This window comes from Pseudophryne corroboree, chromosome 7, assembly GCF_028390025.1.
Source record: "Pseudophryne corroboree isolate aPseCor3 chromosome 7, aPseCor3.hap2, whole genome shotgun sequence".
NCBI lineage: Eukaryota > Metazoa > Chordata > Amphibia > Anura > Myobatrachidae > Pseudophryne > Pseudophryne corroboree.
The window spans coordinates 258,320,291-258,338,199 of NC_086450.1; the positions used below are offsets into that span (position 1 = coordinate 258,320,291).

General features: G+C 45.3%; 14 non-coding genes and 1 pseudogene across 14 annotated transcripts; all 15 read right to left on the bottom strand.

Annotated features, from left to right (window-relative positions):
- Nucleotides 1-14: 14 nt before the first annotated feature.
- LOC134946522 (U1 spliceosomal RNA) lies at nt 15-178 on the bottom strand. Its single transcript, XR_010182216.1, has one exon. It is a non-coding gene; the product is annotated as a U1 spliceosomal RNA (small nuclear RNA).
- Nucleotides 179-849: 671 nt separating this feature from the next.
- On the bottom strand, nt 850-1,012 carry LOC134946613 (U1 spliceosomal RNA). The gene has a single exon (XR_010182287.1). It is a non-coding gene; the product is annotated as a U1 spliceosomal RNA (small nuclear RNA).
- A 152-nt stretch (nt 1,013-1,164) lies between these two features.
- LOC134946555 (U1 spliceosomal RNA) lies at nt 1,165-1,328 on the bottom strand. The gene has a single exon (XR_010182243.1). It is a non-coding gene; the product is annotated as a U1 spliceosomal RNA (small nuclear RNA).
- A 672-nt stretch (nt 1,329-2,000) lies between these two features.
- On the bottom strand, nt 2,001-2,163 carry LOC134946614 (U1 spliceosomal RNA). The gene has a single exon (XR_010182289.1). It is a non-coding gene; the product is annotated as a U1 spliceosomal RNA (small nuclear RNA).
- Nucleotides 2,164-2,315: 152 nt separating this feature from the next.
- On the bottom strand, nt 2,316-2,479 carry LOC134946524 (U1 spliceosomal RNA). Its single transcript, XR_010182217.1, has one exon. It is a non-coding gene; the product is annotated as a U1 spliceosomal RNA (small nuclear RNA).
- Nucleotides 2,480-3,151: 672 nt separating this feature from the next.
- Nucleotides 3,152-3,314, bottom strand: LOC134946594 (U1 spliceosomal RNA). The gene has a single exon (XR_010182272.1). It is a non-coding gene; the product is annotated as a U1 spliceosomal RNA (small nuclear RNA).
- A 152-nt stretch (nt 3,315-3,466) lies between these two features.
- On the bottom strand, nt 3,467-3,630 carry LOC134946525 (U1 spliceosomal RNA). Its single transcript, XR_010182218.1, has one exon. It is a non-coding gene; the product is annotated as a U1 spliceosomal RNA (small nuclear RNA).
- Nucleotides 3,631-4,304: 674 nt separating this feature from the next.
- On the bottom strand, nt 4,305-4,467 carry LOC134946574 (U1 spliceosomal RNA). Its single transcript, XR_010182258.1, has one exon. It is a non-coding gene; the product is annotated as a U1 spliceosomal RNA (small nuclear RNA).
- Nucleotides 4,468-4,619: 152 nt separating this feature from the next.
- LOC134946533 (U1 spliceosomal RNA) lies at nt 4,620-4,783 on the bottom strand. Its single transcript, XR_010182225.1, has one exon. It is a non-coding gene; the product is annotated as a U1 spliceosomal RNA (small nuclear RNA).
- A 6,031-nt stretch (nt 4,784-10,814) lies between these two features.
- On the bottom strand, nt 10,815-10,944 carry LOC134946662 (U1 spliceosomal RNA; annotated as a pseudogene).
- A 152-nt stretch (nt 10,945-11,096) lies between these two features.
- LOC134946526 (U1 spliceosomal RNA) lies at nt 11,097-11,260 on the bottom strand. Its single transcript, XR_010182219.1, has one exon. It is a non-coding gene; the product is annotated as a U1 spliceosomal RNA (small nuclear RNA).
- A 672-nt stretch (nt 11,261-11,932) lies between these two features.
- Nucleotides 11,933-12,095, bottom strand: LOC134946586 (U1 spliceosomal RNA). Its single transcript, XR_010182268.1, has one exon. It is a non-coding gene; the product is annotated as a U1 spliceosomal RNA (small nuclear RNA).
- Nucleotides 12,096-12,247: 152 nt separating this feature from the next.
- LOC134946512 (U1 spliceosomal RNA) lies at nt 12,248-12,411 on the bottom strand. The gene has a single exon (XR_010182207.1). It is a non-coding gene; the product is annotated as a U1 spliceosomal RNA (small nuclear RNA).
- Nucleotides 12,412-13,085: 674 nt separating this feature from the next.
- On the bottom strand, nt 13,086-13,248 carry LOC134946582 (U1 spliceosomal RNA). The gene has a single exon (XR_010182265.1). It is a non-coding gene; the product is annotated as a U1 spliceosomal RNA (small nuclear RNA).
- A 152-nt stretch (nt 13,249-13,400) lies between these two features.
- LOC134946534 (U1 spliceosomal RNA) lies at nt 13,401-13,564 on the bottom strand. Its single transcript, XR_010182226.1, has one exon. It is a non-coding gene; the product is annotated as a U1 spliceosomal RNA (small nuclear RNA).
- Nucleotides 13,565-17,909: the final 4,345 nt, after the last annotated feature.

Sequence of the window (17,909 nt, forward strand, 5' to 3'; positions counted from 1 at the left end):
TTTACCAGAGCTGACCGAGGAAAGCACAAACACAGTCCCCCACTACCACAAATAATGCAGTCGAGTTTCCCACATTTGAGGAAATCATAGGGGTCAGCATACCCAGAATGCAATGAATGAACCTCACCCTGGGAGAACAATCTTCATGACCATGGTATCTCCTATGCAAAATAAGTATGATTTGGGATAGGGCTGGGGAGGGCCGCTGCTCAGGCACATCTCTGTCAAGTAAAGGAGATTCAACTGAGGCAGCACAAGGGAACTCTCATCTGGGGACAACAACTGCAGGGAGAACACATATTTTCAGATGAACATGGGAGGGCAGAAGGCTGCCTAATACTGAAGCACCCCCAAACAACAAACCAAATGCAACAACTAGTGCAAGCATTCCTGAGCGAAGGCCTGCAGCAGATGGATTTGCATATGGTGATGTCATCCAAGCAGTGGGTCAAAGTTGGCTTCAACCCTCGTCTGCATTTGAAAAGAGAAAGGGGGCATGCAGGGCATGGCGGCCTTTTGCGGCGCTTGGATGACCCCTAGCTCGCATTAAACACCTCCACCCTCCTTCGGTGTGGGGCTCATGTTGGCTATGCCCCAGCCCCTGAAGCATTCAAGCTGATTTCTTGCAGCAGCTGGGCACTGTAACAGCTCCAGAGCTGCTCTGTAAGGCAAGTAAAAGGGTGTGGGACCTGCAGCACTACCTGTAGTTCGCATTGTGCGTTGGAAGGCACAAAGTAAGCAGACGGGAGAAGTCAGGATAGTGCGCAAGGGCATAGAAGGGAGTGGCTCAAGAAAAGAGAAGTGGAAACACACAGCAAACTAGGCTGGAGAGAGACCTGAGACAAAGAGATCTGAATTATACGACAGCCGACCAGAGGAAACACAAATTATGCAGTCAAGTGTCCCACATTTGGGGAAATCACAGGAGCAGCACACCCAGAGTGCAATGGGTGAGCCTTTCCCTGGGAGAAGCACCTTCATGATCATAGTATCTCACCTGGCAGGTAAGTAGGAGTTGGGCTAGAGCTGGGGAGGGTCGCTGCTCGGGCACCCCCCTGTCAAGTGAAGGAGATCCAACTGAGGCAGCACAAGGGAACTCTCGAAAGAAGAACAAGGCTAGAGGAAGATCTGAGACAAAGAAATCTGACTTTTACCAGAGCTGACCAGAGGAAAGCACAAACACAGTCCCCCACTACCACAAATAATGCAGTCGAGTTTCCCACATTTGGTGAAAACACAGGGGTCAGCATACCCAGAATGCAATGAATGAACCTCACCCTGGGAGAACAATCTTCATGACCATGGTATCTCCTATGCAAAATAAGTATGATTTGGGATAGGGCTGGGGAGGGCCGCTGCTCAGGCACATCTCTGTCAAGTAAAGGAGATTCAACTGAGGCAGCACAAGGGAACTCTCATCTGGGGACAACAACTGCAGGGAGAACACATATTTTCAGATGAACATGGGAGGGCAGAAGGCTGCCTAATACTGAAGCACCCCCAAACAACAAACCAAATGCAACAACTAGTGCAAGCATTCCTGGGGGAAGGCCTGCAGCAGATGGATTTGCATATGGTGATGTCATCCAAGCAGTGGGTCAAAGTTGGCTTCATCCCTCGTCTGCATTTGAAAAGAGAAAAATGGGCGTGCAGGGCATGGCGGCCTTTTGCGGCGCTTGGATGACCCCTAGTTCGCATTAAACACCTCCACCCTCCTTCGGTGTGGGGCTCATGTTGGCTATGCCCCAGCCCCTGAAGCATTCAAGCTGATTTCTTGCAGCAGCTGGGCACTGTAACAGCTCCAGAGCTGCTCTGTAAGGCAAGTAAAAGGGTGTGGGACCTGCAGCACTACCTGTAGTTCGCATTGTGCGTTGGAAGGCACAAAGTAAGCAGACGGGAGAAGTCAGGATAGTGCGCAAGGGCATAGAAGGGAGTGGCTCAAGAAAAGAGAAGTGGAAACACACAGCAAACTAGGCTGGAGAGAGACCTGAGACAAAGAGATCTGAATTATACGACAGCCGACCAGAGGAAACACAAATTATGCAGTCAAGTGTCCCACATTTGGGGAAATCACAGGAGCAGCACACCCAGAGTGCAATGGGTGAGCCTTTCCCTGGGAGAAGCACCTTCATGATCATAGTATCTCACCTGGCAGGTAAGTAGGAGTTGGGCTAGAGCTGGGGAGGGTCGCTGCTCGGGCACCCCCCTGTCAAGTGAAGGAGATCCAACTGAGGCAGCACAAGGGAACTCTCGAAAGAAGAACAAGGCTAGAGGAAGATCTGAGACAAAGAAATCTGACTTTTACCAGAGCTGACCAGAGGAAAGCACAAACACAGTCCCCCACTACCACAAATAATGCAGTCGAGTTTCCCACATTTGGTGAAATCACAGGGGTCAGCATACCCAGAATGCAATGAATGAACCTCACCCTGGGAGAACAATCTTCATGACCATGGTATCTCCTATGCAAAATAAGTATGATTTGGGATAGGGCTGGGGAGGGCCGCTGCTCAGGCACATCTCTGTCAAGTAAAGGATATTCAACTGAGGCAGCACAAGGGAACTCTCATCTGGGGACAACAACTGCAGGGAGAACACATATTTTCAGATGAACATGGGAGGGCAGAAGGCTGCCTAATACTGAAGCACCCCCAAACAACAAACCAAATGCAACAACTAGTGCAAGCATTCCTGGGGGAAGGCCTGCAGCAGATGGATTTGCATATGGTGATGTCATCCAAGCAGTGGGTCAAAGTTGGCTTCATCCCTCGTCTGCATTTGAAAAGAGAAAAATGGGCGTGCAGGGCATGGCGGCCTTTTGCGGCGCTTGGATGACCCCTAGTTCGCATTAAACACCTCCACCCTCCTTCGGTGTGGGGCTCATGTTGGCTATGCCCCAGCCCCTGAAGCATTCAAGCTGATTTCTTGCAGCAGCTGGGCACTGTAACATCTCCAGAGCTGCTCTGTAAGGCAAGTAAAAGGGTGTGGGACCTGCCGCACTACCTGTAGTTCGCATTGTGCGTTGGAAGGCACAAAGTAAGCAGACGGGAGAAGTCAGGATAGTGCGCAAGGGCATAGAAGGGAGCGGCTCAAGAAAAGAGAAGTGGAAACACACAGCAAACTAGGCTCGAGAGAGACCTGAGACAAAGAGATCTGAATTATACGACAGCCGACCAGAGGAAACACAAATTATGCAGTCAAGTTTCCCACATTTGGGGAAATCACAGGAGCAGCACACCCAGAGTGCAATGGGTGAGCCTTTCCCTGGGAGAAGCACCTTCCTGATCATAGTATCTCACCTGGCAGGTAAGTAGGAGTTGGGCTAGAGCTGGGGAGGATCGCTGCTCGGGCGCCCCCCTTTCAAGTGAAGGAGATCCAACTGAGGCAGCACAAGGAAACTCTCGAAAGAAGAACAAGGCTAGAGGAAGATCTGAGACAAATAAATCTGATTTTTACCAGAGCTGATCAGAGGAAAGCACAAACACAGTCCCCCACTACCACAAATAATGCAGTCGAGTTTCCCACATTTGGGGAAATCACAGGGGTCAGCATACCCAGAATGCAATGAATGAACCTCACCCTGGGAGAACAATCTTCATGACCATGGTATCTACTATGCAAAATAAGTATGATTTGGGATAGGGCTGGGGAGGGCCGCTGCTCAGGCACATCTCTGTCAAGTAAAGGAGATTCAACTGAGGCAGCACAAGGGAACTCTCATCTGGGGACAACAACTGCAGGGAGAACACATATTTTCAGATGAACATGGGAGGGCAGAAGGCTGCCTAATACTGAAGCACCCCCAAACAACAAACCAAATGCAACAACTAGTACAAGCATTCCTGGGGGAAGGTCTGCAGAAGACGGATTTGCATATGGTGATGTCATCCAAGCAGTGGGCCAAAGTTGGCTTCAACCCTCATATGCATATGAAAAGAGAAAAGGGGTATACAGGGCATGGCGGCCTTTTGCGGCGCTTGGATGACCCCTAGTTCACATTAAACACCCCCACCCTCATTCGGTGTGGGGCTCATGTTGGACATGCCCCAGCCCCTGAAGCATTCAAGCTGATTTCTTGCAGCAGCTGGGCACTGTAACAGCTCCAGAGCTGCTCTGTAAGGCAGGTAAAAGGGTGTGGGCCCTGCAGCACTACCTGTAGTTTGCATTGTGCATTGGAAGGCACAAAGTAAGCAGACGGGAGGAGAAGTCAGGATAGTGCACAAGGGTATAGAAGGGAGGGGCTCAAGAAAAAAGAAGTGGAAACCGACAGCAAACTAGGCTGGAGAGAGACCTGAGACAAAGAGATCTGAATTATACGAGAGCCGACCAGGGGAAACACAAATTATGCAGTCAAGTTTCCCACATTTGGGGAAATCGCAGGGGCAGCACACCCAGAGTGCAATGGGTGAGCCTTGCCCTGGGAGAAGCACCTTCATGATCATAGTATCTCACCTGGCAGGTAAGTAGGAGTTGGGCTAGAGCTGGGGAGGGTCGCTGCTCGGGCACCCCACTGTCAAGTGAAGGAGATCTAACTGAGGCAGCACAAGGGAACTCTCGAAAGAAGAACAAGGCTAGAGGAAGATCTGAGACAAAGAAATCTGACTTTTAACAGAGCTGACCAGAAGAAAGCACAAACACAGTCCCCCACTACGACAAATAATGCAGTCGAGTTTCCCACATTTGGGGAAATCACAGGGGTCAGCATACCCAGAATGCAATGAATGAACCTCACCCTGGGAGAACAATCTTCATGACCATGGTATCTCCTATGCAAAATAAGTATGATTTGGGATAGGGCTGGGGAGGGCTGCTGCTCAGGCACATCTCTGTCAAGTAAAGGAGATTCAACTGAGGCAGCACAAGGGAACTCTCATCTGGGGACAACAACTGCAGGGAGAACACATATTTTTCCTCGTACTGTCCGTTTCCTCTGGGCACAGTTTCTCTAACTGAGGTCTGGAGGAGGGGCATAGAGGGAGGAGCCAGTGCACACCCAGATCTAAAGTCTTTCTTATAGTGCCCATGTCTCCTTCGGAGCCCGTCTATCCCCCATGGTCCTTATGGAGTCCCCAGCATCCTCTACGGACTACGAGAAAAAAAAATTACCGGTAGGTTTAAAATGTTATTTTTTTCTCTGCAACCCACTGCTAAATTGTGCTTCCTAGCTGTTTTTTTTATAAAATCACTTAATTAAATCTAACTATGATTACGTCAGAGAAGGCCAGGTACCCTACACCATAAGAGGGGGTTTGAAATTTTGACTTGTCTACTTAAAGATCACCAAAATCTGATCACAAGGTCAAATACGTCCCTGGGTGGGATTGAACCACCAACCTTTTGGTTAATAGCCCATGTAAGTGCAAGAGATCCTGAAGCACTCACTCATCATGGGAAAGTACCAATGTGTTTCTTACAAAAATTCTCCAGATTATTGACTTTATAAAGTTTTTCTAGGAAACGTTCTAGATGAATACTTATTTGCCTTTGTCAGTATCTACTTTTGCAAGGTGTCTCTGTGGCGCAATCGGTTAGCATGTTAGGCTATTAACCAAAAGGTTGGTGGTTCAATCCCACCCAGGCATGTAATTGACCTTGTAATTAGATTTTGGTGATCTTTAAGTAGACAAGTCAAAATTTCAAACCCCCTCTTATGGTGTAGGGTACCTGGCCTTCTCTGATGTAATCAGAGTTAGATTTGATTAAGTGATTTTATAAAAAAAACAGCTAGGAAGCACAATTTAGCAGTGGGTTGCAGAGAAAAAAAATTATACTGGCAGAAAAGTCCAATTGAGTGATTAAACAGCTCTTCATTTTCTGATTTTATGTTTATGCTAACAAATTTGCTCTCTGAAAAGTGTCCACAAAGCCAAGTCTCTGATTAACACCTTTGTAGGAATGGTTTTTCACCTATTACTGAATTAAACTTGCTTCATTGGAAAAGCAGCAAGATGCATCCTCATTTCAATGTCTTCTGAAATAATACAGGTTGACACCAGGAAACATAAACGTCACTGGCTCATGTGGAAGTCTGTTTAATGTGAAAACAAGGTGATATCTAATCAGCACACAGGTAAGGAATTAAGAAAATCTTTCTTTATGGGTGAAGATGTTTCTCACAAAATTGTTGCACCAAAGCATCATTGAAATTCAAGCTGGAAAGATGATTTTAATATATCACTTGTACATTTTGTACTGCTCTTCTGGTGACAATGTAGTTTGTTTTTGTCAATTACCATTTTAATAATAGGGTAAAGAAAATTAAGTGGATTTTTGAAAGAAAACAATACTGTCAATATACTATTAAAACAAATTAAAATGGTAAAAGTTATTGTACTTTAAGTAAAAATAAAAGAGCCAAAATATCAATCCCAGTTTTGGATTACTTTAATTAACAAAAAACAATGCATATAGCAGAGGATAGTTTCAATCTGCCTACCTCTGGGTTATGGGCCCAGCATGCTTCCGTTGCAGTACTCTGCTGCTCATGTAAATGCAAGAGATCCTGAAGCACTCACTCATCATGGGAAAGTACCAATGTGTTTCTTACAAAAACTCTCCAGATTATTGACTTTTTAAAGTTTTTCTAGGAAACGTTCTAGATGAATGCTTATTAGCCTTTGTCAGTATGTACTTTTACGAGGTGTCTCTGTTGTGCAATCGGTTAGCATGTTTTGCTATTAACCAAAAGGTTGGTGGTTCAATCCCACCCAGGGATGTTTTTGACCTTGTGATCAGATTTTGGTGATCTTTAAGTAGACAAGTCAAAATTTCAAACCCCCTCTTATGGTGTAGGGTACCTGGCCTTCTCTGATGTAATCAGAGTTAGATTTGATTAGGTGATTTTATAAAAAACAGCTAGGAAGCACAATTTAGCAGTGGGTTGCAGAGAAAAAAAAATATGCTGGCAGAAAAGTCCAATTGAGTGATTAAACAGCTCTTCATTTTCTGACTTTATTTTTATGCTAACAAATTTGCTCTCTGAAAAGTGTCCACAAAGCCAAGTCTCAGATTAACACCTTTGTAGGAATGTTTTTTCACCTATTACTGAATTAAACTTGCTACATTGGAAAGGCAGCAAGATGCATCCTCATTTCAATGTCTACTGAAATAATACAGGTTGACACCAGGAAACATAAATGTCACTGCATCCTTGCTGCTTTCTCATGTGGAAGTCTGTTTAATGTGAAAACAAGGTAATATCTAATCAGCACACAGGTAAGGAATTAAGAAAATCTTTCTTTATGGGTGAAGATGTTTCTCACAAAATTGTTGTCCCAATGCATCATTGAAATTCAAGATGGAAGATGATTTTAATATATCACTTGTACATTTTGCATTACTCTTCTGGTGACAATGTAGTTTGTTTTTGTCAATTACCATTTCAGTAATAGGGTAAAGAAAATTAAGTGGATTTTTTAAAGAAAACAATGCTGTCAATATACTATTAAAACAAATTAAAATGATAAAAGTTATTGTACTTTAAGTAAAAGTAAAAGAGCCCAATCCCAGTTTTTGATTACTTTAATTATAAAAAAAAAAAAAAATGCACATAGCAGAGGATAGTTTCGATCAATCGACCTCTGGGTTATGGGCCCAGCATGCTTCCATTGCACTACTCTGCTGCTCATGGAAGTGCAAGAGATCCTGAAGGCTAAATTGATTAAAGGCCTAAAAGTACTGGACTATAAGGAAAGACTTACTAGGCTGAATATGTATACACTAGAAAAGAGGTGCCTAAGAGGAGATATTATTAATATCTTCAAATATGTAAAGATACATAACAAAGAGTTATCAGAGGAATTATTTATTAAAAGAACACGTGGTCACTCGCTGCGACTGGAGGAAAGTTCAGAACGCAATGGAGGAAAGGGTTCTTCACTGTTAGGGCAATCAGGATGTGGAATTCCCTGACAGGGAAGGTGGTAATGGCGGACTCTGTAATTGGATTTAAAAAAGGAATGGATACATTTCTGAATGAAAAAGCTATCCAAGGTTATAATACTTAAAATATCAACATGGTTAATCCGGGGGTAACATGAGTTATAGTAGCTAACTAGTCATAAAACATTATTCAGCAAGTATGTAGAATCATCACAACTTAAAACAGGTTGAACACGATGGGCAATTTGCCTCTATTCAACCTCAAAAACTATGTTACTATATTACTATGTTACTGTAGTATACAGAACACCACAATGCAATGAGCATTGATAGTGAGCACTGATGAGGATACTAGAACTGACACTGAGCAGCAAGATGCAGCACTGGACTATTAGTAATGTACTGTAGTATGCTGAGCACCACAATGCAGCACAAGACAATGAGCAGTGATACTGAGCACTGATGAGGATACTACTGAGAACTGACACTGAGCAGGAGAGACACACTACTAGTATTACTGAGCAGCAATAAGTAACCACTGATACTGAGCACTGATATTGAGATTTCCACTGAGAGAACATAGCCACGTCCTCTCCGCTCTCTCTTCAATGCACGAGTAAAAATGGCGGCAACGCGCAGCTCTTTATATGGAATCCGAATCTCGCGAGAATCCAACAGCGGGATGAAGACATTTTCCCTTGTTCAGGTTTTCCGAGTCAGGCGGGAACAACCGAGCCTGCCTCGGACCAGTGTAAACCACGTGGAGTTCGTGATCAACAAGTCACAAGGGCAAACACTCAGGGCTTGAGGCGTAGATCTTAGGACCAGCTGCTACAAGCATGGCAGAGGTGGCACTATCACTGGTGACACCCAGAGAGGTGGCGAGGGAGATTGTAATGCAGTGCGCGCAGATAAGCAGCGCAATGGTAAAAAGGAGGCATGGTTTCATAGGTAGGGGCGTGGCCTGGTGGCCTGAATCTACATTTTGTTGCTCCGGGTGTCCCGGGGGTTGGGGGCTGCACCCGGGGACTAGTGTGTGAGCGGCGCTGGCTCCTGCACAGTGACAGGGCATGGCAACCCAGCCTCCCTTCTTGACCATGCTGTAATTGCAGTCGCACTGCAGTTCAGCGTGATCATAAAAAATGGTGTAGCCTCCTGCTGGTGCAGACTGTATGTGCGCGCAGGAAGCCGCCACCATTTTTGTTATCACAGCGGCTGAATGTGATGTCATACAGCCGCTGTGACCACGCCCCCTGTGTCTCCTCCATTGCAGACCCCATTTTGAAGCCTTGCCCCTGCACCGCTCCATCCCTGACTTGGAAATGGAGTGTTGCTGACCCCCTTCTCCCCCCCCCGCCCCGATTGACAGGCAGAGGTGATCGCATTCTCTGCGGGGTGCCGCAGAAAATGCAGGCACATGCGTATGCTCTTAGCAATTTTTGCAGTTGGATCGCTTATTGTGATTGCAATCCAACCTGAATCAGGCCCTATTACCTATCACAATGCGCTGCGGGCAGTACAAAATTGGGTTAATATAGGAGAAAAAACCCCAGACCTGTGCTCCTTAACTGTACCTGGTGGCTAGTGGAGCGGCTGCCCAGTAATCAGTGTCCACGCCAGTGCGCACACGGCCCACCCCCTACGGCCACGCTCCCCTTCATCAGCGGCCTCGTGATCAGGAAGGGCGGTGTGTGTGTGACTGACCTTAGGAAGAAACCGGAGCCTCCGCTGCAGTGACCAAGCAACCAGGGCACGGGAGTATACAGCACCGCTGGGAGTGATGAAGCTGCAGTAAAGATGTCTATTAGACCTAGCCTGCTGCAGCCCTTGTAGATTCTCATAAAACAAGTTCTTCTTTTCTTGTCAAAATTAATAGCTAAGAATATGCTGCCTGAGGCAGGCCCCTGTTGAGTGGCCTGCTACTGAAGGAACCAACTACAAACTGAGCTCCCTGTTCATGGAAGCGGGGTTATAGAGGAGGATGCGCTGAGCATCTTGGGAACAGTCAAAAGCTTTGAGCCGGTTGGTGCCTCAGATCAAGATCCTACTCTACACCCCAATGTGAATCCTTGTGGAGTCCAGTGTACCCCACAGAAGAAATTAATGTGTCACACCCATTGGCAGCAACCTTAGAATAGCTGCTGACGGGCACAATTGAGAAAGGAAGGGGGGGGGGGGGACATTTGAATCCAGCACATAGATGCAATTCAAATATGTAATTTGTACCTTCCTATTTTAAAATATAATGGATGAACCTCACCCTGTGAGAACAATCTTCATGATCAAGAGATCTCATATGCAAAATAAGTATGAGTTGGGATAGGGCTGGGGAGGGTGGCTGCTCGGGCAGCCCCTCCCCCGTCAAGTAAAGGAGATTCAACTGAGGAAGCACAAGGGAACTCTCGTCTGGGGACAACAACTGCAGGGAGACCACATCTTTTCAGATGAACATGGGAGGGCGGAAGGCTGCCTAATACTGAAGCACCATTAAATATCAAACCATATGCAACAACTAGTACAAGCATTCCTGGGGGAACGTCTGCAGCAGACGGATTTGCATACGGTGATGTCTTCCAAACAGTGGGCCAAAGTTGGCTGGAACCCTCATCTGCATATGAAAAGAGAAAAGGGGCATGCAGGGCATGGCGGCCTTTTGCGGTGCTTGGATGACCCCTAGTTCGCATTAAACACCCCCACCCTCCTTTGGTGTGGGGCTCATGTTGGCCATGCCCCATCCCCTGAAGCATTCAAGCTGATTTCTTGCAGCAGCTGGGCACTGTAACAGCTCCAGAGCTGTACTGTAAGGCAAGTAAAAGGGTGTGGGCCCTGCAGCACCACCTGTAGTTAGCATTGTGCGTTGGAAGGCACAAAGTAAGCAGACGGGAGGAGAAGTCAGGATAGTGCGCAAGGGCATCCTTTTCTCTTAGTCCGTAGAGAATGCTGGGGTCAAGTTTCCCACATTTGGGGAAATCACAGGAGCAGCACACCCAGAGTGCAATGGGTGAGCCTTTCCCTGGGAGAAGCACCTTCCTGATCATAGTATCTCACCTGGCAGGTAAGTAGGAGTTGGGCTAGAGCTGGGGAGGATCGCTGCTCGGGCGCCCCCCTTTCAAGTGAAGGAGATCCAACTGAGGCAGCACAAGGGAACTCTCGAAAGAAGAACAAGGCTAGAGGAAGATCTGAGACAAATAAATCTGACTTTTACCAGAGCTGATCAGAGGAAAGCACAAACACAGTCCCCCACTACCACAAATAATGCAGTCGAGTTTCCCACATTTGGGGAAATCACAGGGGTCAGCATACCCAGAATGCAATGAATGAACCTCACCCTGGGAGAACAATCTTCATGACCATGGTATCTACTATGCAAAATAAGTATGATTTGGGATAGGGCTGGGGAGGGCCGCTGCTCAGGCACATCTCTGTCAAGTAAAGGAGATTCAACTGAGGCAGCACAAGGGAACTCTCATCTGGGGACAACAACTGCAGGGAGAACACATATTTTCAGATGAACATGGGAGGGCAGAAGGCTGCCTAATACTGAAGCACCCCCAAACAACAAACCAAATGCAACAACTAGTGCAAGCATTCCTGGGGGAAGGCCTGCAGCAGATGGATTTGCATATGGTGATGTCATCCAAGCAGTGGGTCAAAGTTGGCTTCATCCCTCGTCTGCATTTGAAAAGAGAAAAATGGGCGTGCAGGGCATGGCGGCCTTTTGCGGCGCTTGGATGACCCCTAGTTCGCATTAAACACCTCCACCCTCCTTCGGTGTGGGGCTCATGTTGGCTATGCCCCAGCCCCTGAAGCATTCAAGCTGATTTCTTGCAGCAGCTGGGCACTGTAACATCTCCAGAGCTGCTCTGTAAGGCAAGTAAAAGGGTGTGGGACCTGCCGCACTACCTGTAGTTCGCATTGTGCGTTGGAAGGCACAAAGTAAGCAGACGGGAGAAGTCAGGATAGTGCGCAAGGGCATAGAAGGGAGCGGCTCAAGAAAAGAGAAGTGGAAACACACAGCAAACTAGGCTCGAGAGAGACCTGAGACAAAGAGATCTGAATTATACGACAGCCGACCAGAGGAAACACAAATTATGCAGTCAAGTTTCCCACATTTGGGGAAATCACAGGAGCAGCACACCCAGAGTGCAATGGGTGAGCCTTTCCCTGGGAGAAGCACCTTCATGATCATAGTATCTCACCTGGCAGGTAAGTAGGAGTTGGGCTAGAGCTGGGGAGGATCGCTGCTCGGGCGCCCCCCTTTCAAGTGAAGGAGATCCAACTGAGACAGCACAAGGGAACTCTCGAAAGAAGAACAAGGCTAGAGGAAGATCTGAGACAAATAAATCTGACTTTTACCAGAGCTGATCAGAGGAAAGCACAAACGCAGTCCCCCACTACCACAAATAATGCAGTCGAGTTTCCCACATTTGGGGAAATCACAGGGGTCAGCATACCCAGAATGCAATGAATGAACCTCACCCTGGGAGAACAATCTTCATGACCATGGTATCTACTATGCAAAATAAGTATGATTTGGGATAGGGCTGGGGAGGGCCGCTGCTCAGGCACATCTCTGTCAAGTAAAGGAGATTCAACTGAGGCAGCACAAGGGAACTCTCATCTGGGGACAACAACTGCAGGGAGAACACATATTTTCAGATGAACATGGGAGGGCAGAAGGCTGCCTAATACTGAAGCACCCCCAAACAACAAACCAAATGCAACAACTAGTACAAGCATTCCTGGGGGAAGGTCTGCAGAAGACGGATTTGCATATGGTGATGTCATCCAAGCAGTGGGCCAAAGTTGGCTTCAACCCTCATCTGCATATGAAAAGAGAAAAGGGGTATGCAGGGCATGGCGGCCTTTTGCGGCGCTTGGATGACCCCTAGTTCACATTAAACACCCCCACCCTCATTCGGTGTGGGGCTCATGTTGGACATGCCCCAGCCCCTGAAGCATTCAAGCTGATTTCTTGCAGCAGCTGGGCACTGTAACAGCTCCAGAGCTGCTCTGTAAGGCAGGTAAAAGGGTGTGGGCCCTGCAGCACTACCTGTAGTTTGCATTGTGCATTGGAAGGCACAAAGTAAGCAGACGGGAGGAGAAGTCAGGATAGTGCACAAGGGTATAGAAGGGAGGGGCTCAAGAAAAAAGAAGTGGAAACCGACAGCAAACTAGGCTGGAGAGAGACCTGAGACAAAGAGATCTGAATTATACGAGAGCCGACCAGGGGAAACACAAATTATGCAGTCAAGTTTCCCACATTTGGGGAAATCGCAGGGGCAGCACACCCAGAGTGCAATGGGTGAGCCTTGCCCTGGGAGAAGCACCTTCCTGATCATAGTATCTCACCTGGCAGGTAAGTAGGAGTTGGGCTAGAGCTGGGGAGGGTCGCTGCTCGGGCACCCCACTGTCAAGTGAAGGAGATCTAACTGAGGCAGCACAAGGGAACTCTCGAAAGAAGAACAAGGCTAGAGGAAGATCTGAGACAAAGAAATCTGACTTTTAACAGAGCTGACCAGAAGAAAGCACAAACACAGTCCCCCACTACGACAAATAATGCAGTCGAGTTTCCCACATTTGGGGAAATCACAGGGGTCAGCATACCCAGAATGCAATGAATGAACCTCACCCTGGGAGAACAATCTTCATGACCATGGTATCTCCTATGCAAAATAAGTATGATTTGGGATAGGGCTGGGGAGGGCTGCTGCTCAGGCACATCTCTGTCAAGTAAAGGAGATTCAACTGAGGCAGCACAAGGGAACTCTCATCTGGGGACAACAACTGCAGGGAGAACACATATTTTTCCTCGTACTGTCCGTTTCCTCTGGGCACAGTTTCTCTAACTGAGGTCTGGAGGAGGGGCATAGAGGGAGGAGCCAGTGCACACCCAGATCTAAAGTCTTTCTTATAGTGCCCATGTCTCCTTCGGAGCCCGTCTATCCCCCATGGTCCTTACGGAGTCCCCAGCATCCTCTACGGACTACGAGAAAAAAAAATTACCGGTAGGTTTAAAATGTTATTTTTTTCTCTGCAACCCACTGCTAAATTGTGCTTCCTAGCTGTTTTTTTTATAAAATCACTTAATTAAATCTAACTATGATTACGCCAGAGAAGGCCAGGTACCCTACACCATAAGAGGGGGTTTGAAATTTTGACTTGTCTACTTAAAGATCACCAAAATCTGATCACAAGGTCAAATACGTCCCTGGGTGGGATTGAACCACCAACCTTTTGGTTAATAGCCCATGTAAGTGCAAGAGATCCTGAAGCACTCACTCATCATGGGAAAGTACCAATGTGTTTCTTACAAAAATTCTCCAGATTATTGACTTTATAAAGTTTTTCTAGGAAACGTTCTAGATGAATACTTATTTGCCTTTGTCAGTATCTACTTTTGCAAGGTGTCTCTGTGGCGCAATCGGTTAGCATGTTAGGCTATTAACCAAAAGGTTGGTGGTTCAATCCCACCCAGGCATGTAATTGACCTTGTAATTAGATTTTGGTGATCTTTAAGTAGACAAGTCAAAATTTCAAACCCCCTCTTATGGTGTAGGGTACCTGGCCTTCTCTGATGTAATCAGAGTTAGATTTGATTAAGTGATTTTATAAAAAAAACAGCTAGGAAGCACAATTTAGCAGTGGGTTGCAGAGAAAAAAAATTATACTGGCAGAAAAGTCCAATTGAGTGATTAAACAGCTCTTCATTTTCTGATTTTATGTTTATGCTAACAAATTTGCTCTCTGAAAAGTGTCCACAAAGCCAAGTCTCTGATTAACACCTTTGTAGGAATGGTTTTTCACCTATTACTGAATTAAACTTGCTTCATTGGAAAAGCAGCAAGATGCATCCTCATTTCAATGTCTTCTGAAATAATACAGGTTGACACCAGGAAACATAAACGTCACTGGCTCATGTGGAAGTCTGTTTAATGTGAAAACAAGGTGATATCTAATCAGCACACAGGTAAGGAATTAAGAAAATCTTTCTTTATGGGTGAAGATGTTTCTCACAAAATTGTTGCACCAAAGCATCATTGAAATTCAAGCTGGAAAGATGATTTTAATATATCACTTGTACATTTTGTACTGCTCTTCTGGTGACAATGTAGTTTGTTTTTGTCAATTACCATTTTAATAATAGGGTAAAGAAAATTAAGTGGATTTTTGAAAGAAAACAATACTGTCAATATACTATTAAAACAAATTAAAATGGTAAAAGTTATTGTACTTTAAGTAAAAATAAAAGAGCCAAAATATCAATCCCAGTTTTGGATTACTTTAATTAACAAAAAACAATGCATATAGCAGAGGATAGTTTCAATCTGCCTACCTCTGGGTTATGGGCCCAGCATGCTTCCGTTGCAGTACTCTGCTGCTCATGTAAATGCAAGAGATCCTGAAGCACTCACTCATCATGGGAAAGTACCAATGTGTTTCTTACAAAAACTCTCCAGATTATTGACTTTTTAAAGTTTTTCTAGGAAACGTTCTAGATGAATGCTTATTAGCCTTTGTCAGTATGTACTTTTACGAGGTGTCTCTGTTGTGCAATCGGTTAGCATGTTTTGCTATTAACCAAAAGGTTGGTGGTTCAATCCCACCCAGGGATGTTTTTGACCTTGTGATCAGATTTTGGTGATCTTTAAGTAGACAAGTCAAAATTTCAAACCCCCTCTTATGGTGTAGGGTACCTGGCCTTCTCTGATGTAATCAGAGTTAGATTTGATTAGGTGATTTTATAAAAAACAGCTAGGAAGCACAATTTAGCAGTGGGTTGCAGAGAAAAAAAAATATGCTGGCAGAAAAGTCCAATTGAGTGATTAAACAGCTCTTCATTTTCTGACTTTATTTTTATGCTAACAAATTTGCTCTCTGAAAAGTGTCCACAAAGCCAAGTCTCAGATTAACACCTTTGTAGGAATGTTTTTTCACCTATTACTGAATTAAACTTGCTACATTGGAAAGGCAGCAAGATGCATCCTCATTTCAATGTCTACTGAAATAATACAGGTTGACACCAGGAAACATAAATGTCACTGCATCCTTGCTGCTTTCTCATGTGGAAGTCTGTTTAATGTGAAAACAAGGTAATATCTAATCAGCACACAGGTAAGGAATTAAGAAAATCTTTCTTTATGGGTGAAGATGTTTCTCACAAAATTGTTGTCCCAATGCATCATTGAAATTCAAGATGGAAGATGATTTTAATATATCACTTGTACATTTTGCATTGCTCTTCTGGTGACAATGTAGTTTGTTTTTGTCAATTACCATTTCAGTAATAGGGTAAAGAAAATTAAGTGGATTTTTTAAAGAAAACAATGCTGTCAATATACTATTAAAACAAATTAAAATGATAAAAGTTATTGTACTTTAAGTAAAAGTAAAAGAGCCCAATCCCAGTTTTTGATTACTTTAATTATAAAAAAAAAAAAAAAAAAAATGCACATAGCAGAGGATAGTTTCGATCAATCGACCTCTGGGTTATGGGCCCAGCATGCTTCCATTGCACTACTCTGCTGCTCATGGAAGTGCAAGAGATCCTGAAGGCTAAATTGATTAAAGGCCTAAAAGTACTGGACTATAAGGAAAGACTTACTAGGCTGAATATGTATACACTAGAAAAGAGGTGCCTAAGAGGAGATATTATTAATATCTTCAAATATGTAAAGATACATAACAAAGAGTTATCAGAGGAATTATTTATTAAAAGAACACGTGGTCACTCGCTGCGACTGGAGGAAAGTTCAGAACGCAATGGAGGAAAGGGTTCTTCACTGTTAGGGCAATCAGGATGTGGAATTCCCTGACAGGGAAGGTGGTAATGGCGGACTCTGTAATTGGATTTAAAAAAGGAATGGATACATTTCTGAATGAAAAAGCTATCCAAGGTTATAATACTTAAAATATCAACATGGTTAATCCGGGGGTAACATGAGTTATAGTAGCTAACTAGTCATAAAACATTATTCAGCAAGTATGTAGAATCATCACAACTTAAAACAGGTTGAACACGATGGGCAATTTGCCTCTATTCAACCTCAAAAACTATGTTACTATATTACTATGTTACTGTAGTATACAGAACACCACAATGCAATGAGCATTGATAGTGAGCACTGATGAGGATACTAGAACTGACACTGAGCAGCAAGATGCAGCACTGGACTATTAGTAATGTACTGTAGTATGCTGAGCACCACAATGCAGCACAAGACAATGAGCAGTGATACTGAGCACTGATGAGGATACTACTGAGAACTGACACTGAGCAGGAGAGACACACTACTAGTATTACTGAGCAGCAATAAGTAACCACTGATACTGAGCACTGATATTGAGATTTCCACTGAGAGAACATAGCCACGTCCTCTCCGCTCTCTCTTCAATGCACGAGTAAAAATGGCGGCAACGCGCAGCTCTTTATATGGAATCCGAATCTCGCGAGAATCCAACAGCGGGATGAAGACATTTTCCCTTGTTCAGGTTTTCCGAGTCAGGCGGGAACAACCGAGCCTGCCTCGGACCAGTGTAAACCACGTGGAGTTCGTGATCAACAAGTCACAAGGGCAAACACTCAGGGCTTGAGGCGTAGATCTTAGGACCAGCTGCTACAAGCATGGCAGAGGTGGCACTATCACTGGTGACACCCAGAGAGGTGGCGAGGGAGATTGTAATGCAGTGCGCGCAGATAAGCAGCGCAATGGTAAAAAGGAGGCATGGTTTCATAGGTAGGGGCGTGGCCTGGTGGCCTGAATCTACATTTTGTTGCTCCGGGTGTCCCGGGGGTTGGGGGCTGCACCCGGGGACTAGTGTGTGAGCGGCGCTGGCTCCTGCACAGTGACAGGGCATGGCAACCCAGCCTCCCTTCTTGACCATGCTGTAATTGCAGTCGCACTGCAGTTCAGCGTGATCATAAAAAATGGTGTAGCCTCCTGCTGGTGCAGACTGTATGTGCGCGCAGGAAGCCGCCACCATTTTTGTTATCACAGCGGCTGAATGTGATGTCATACAGCCGCTGT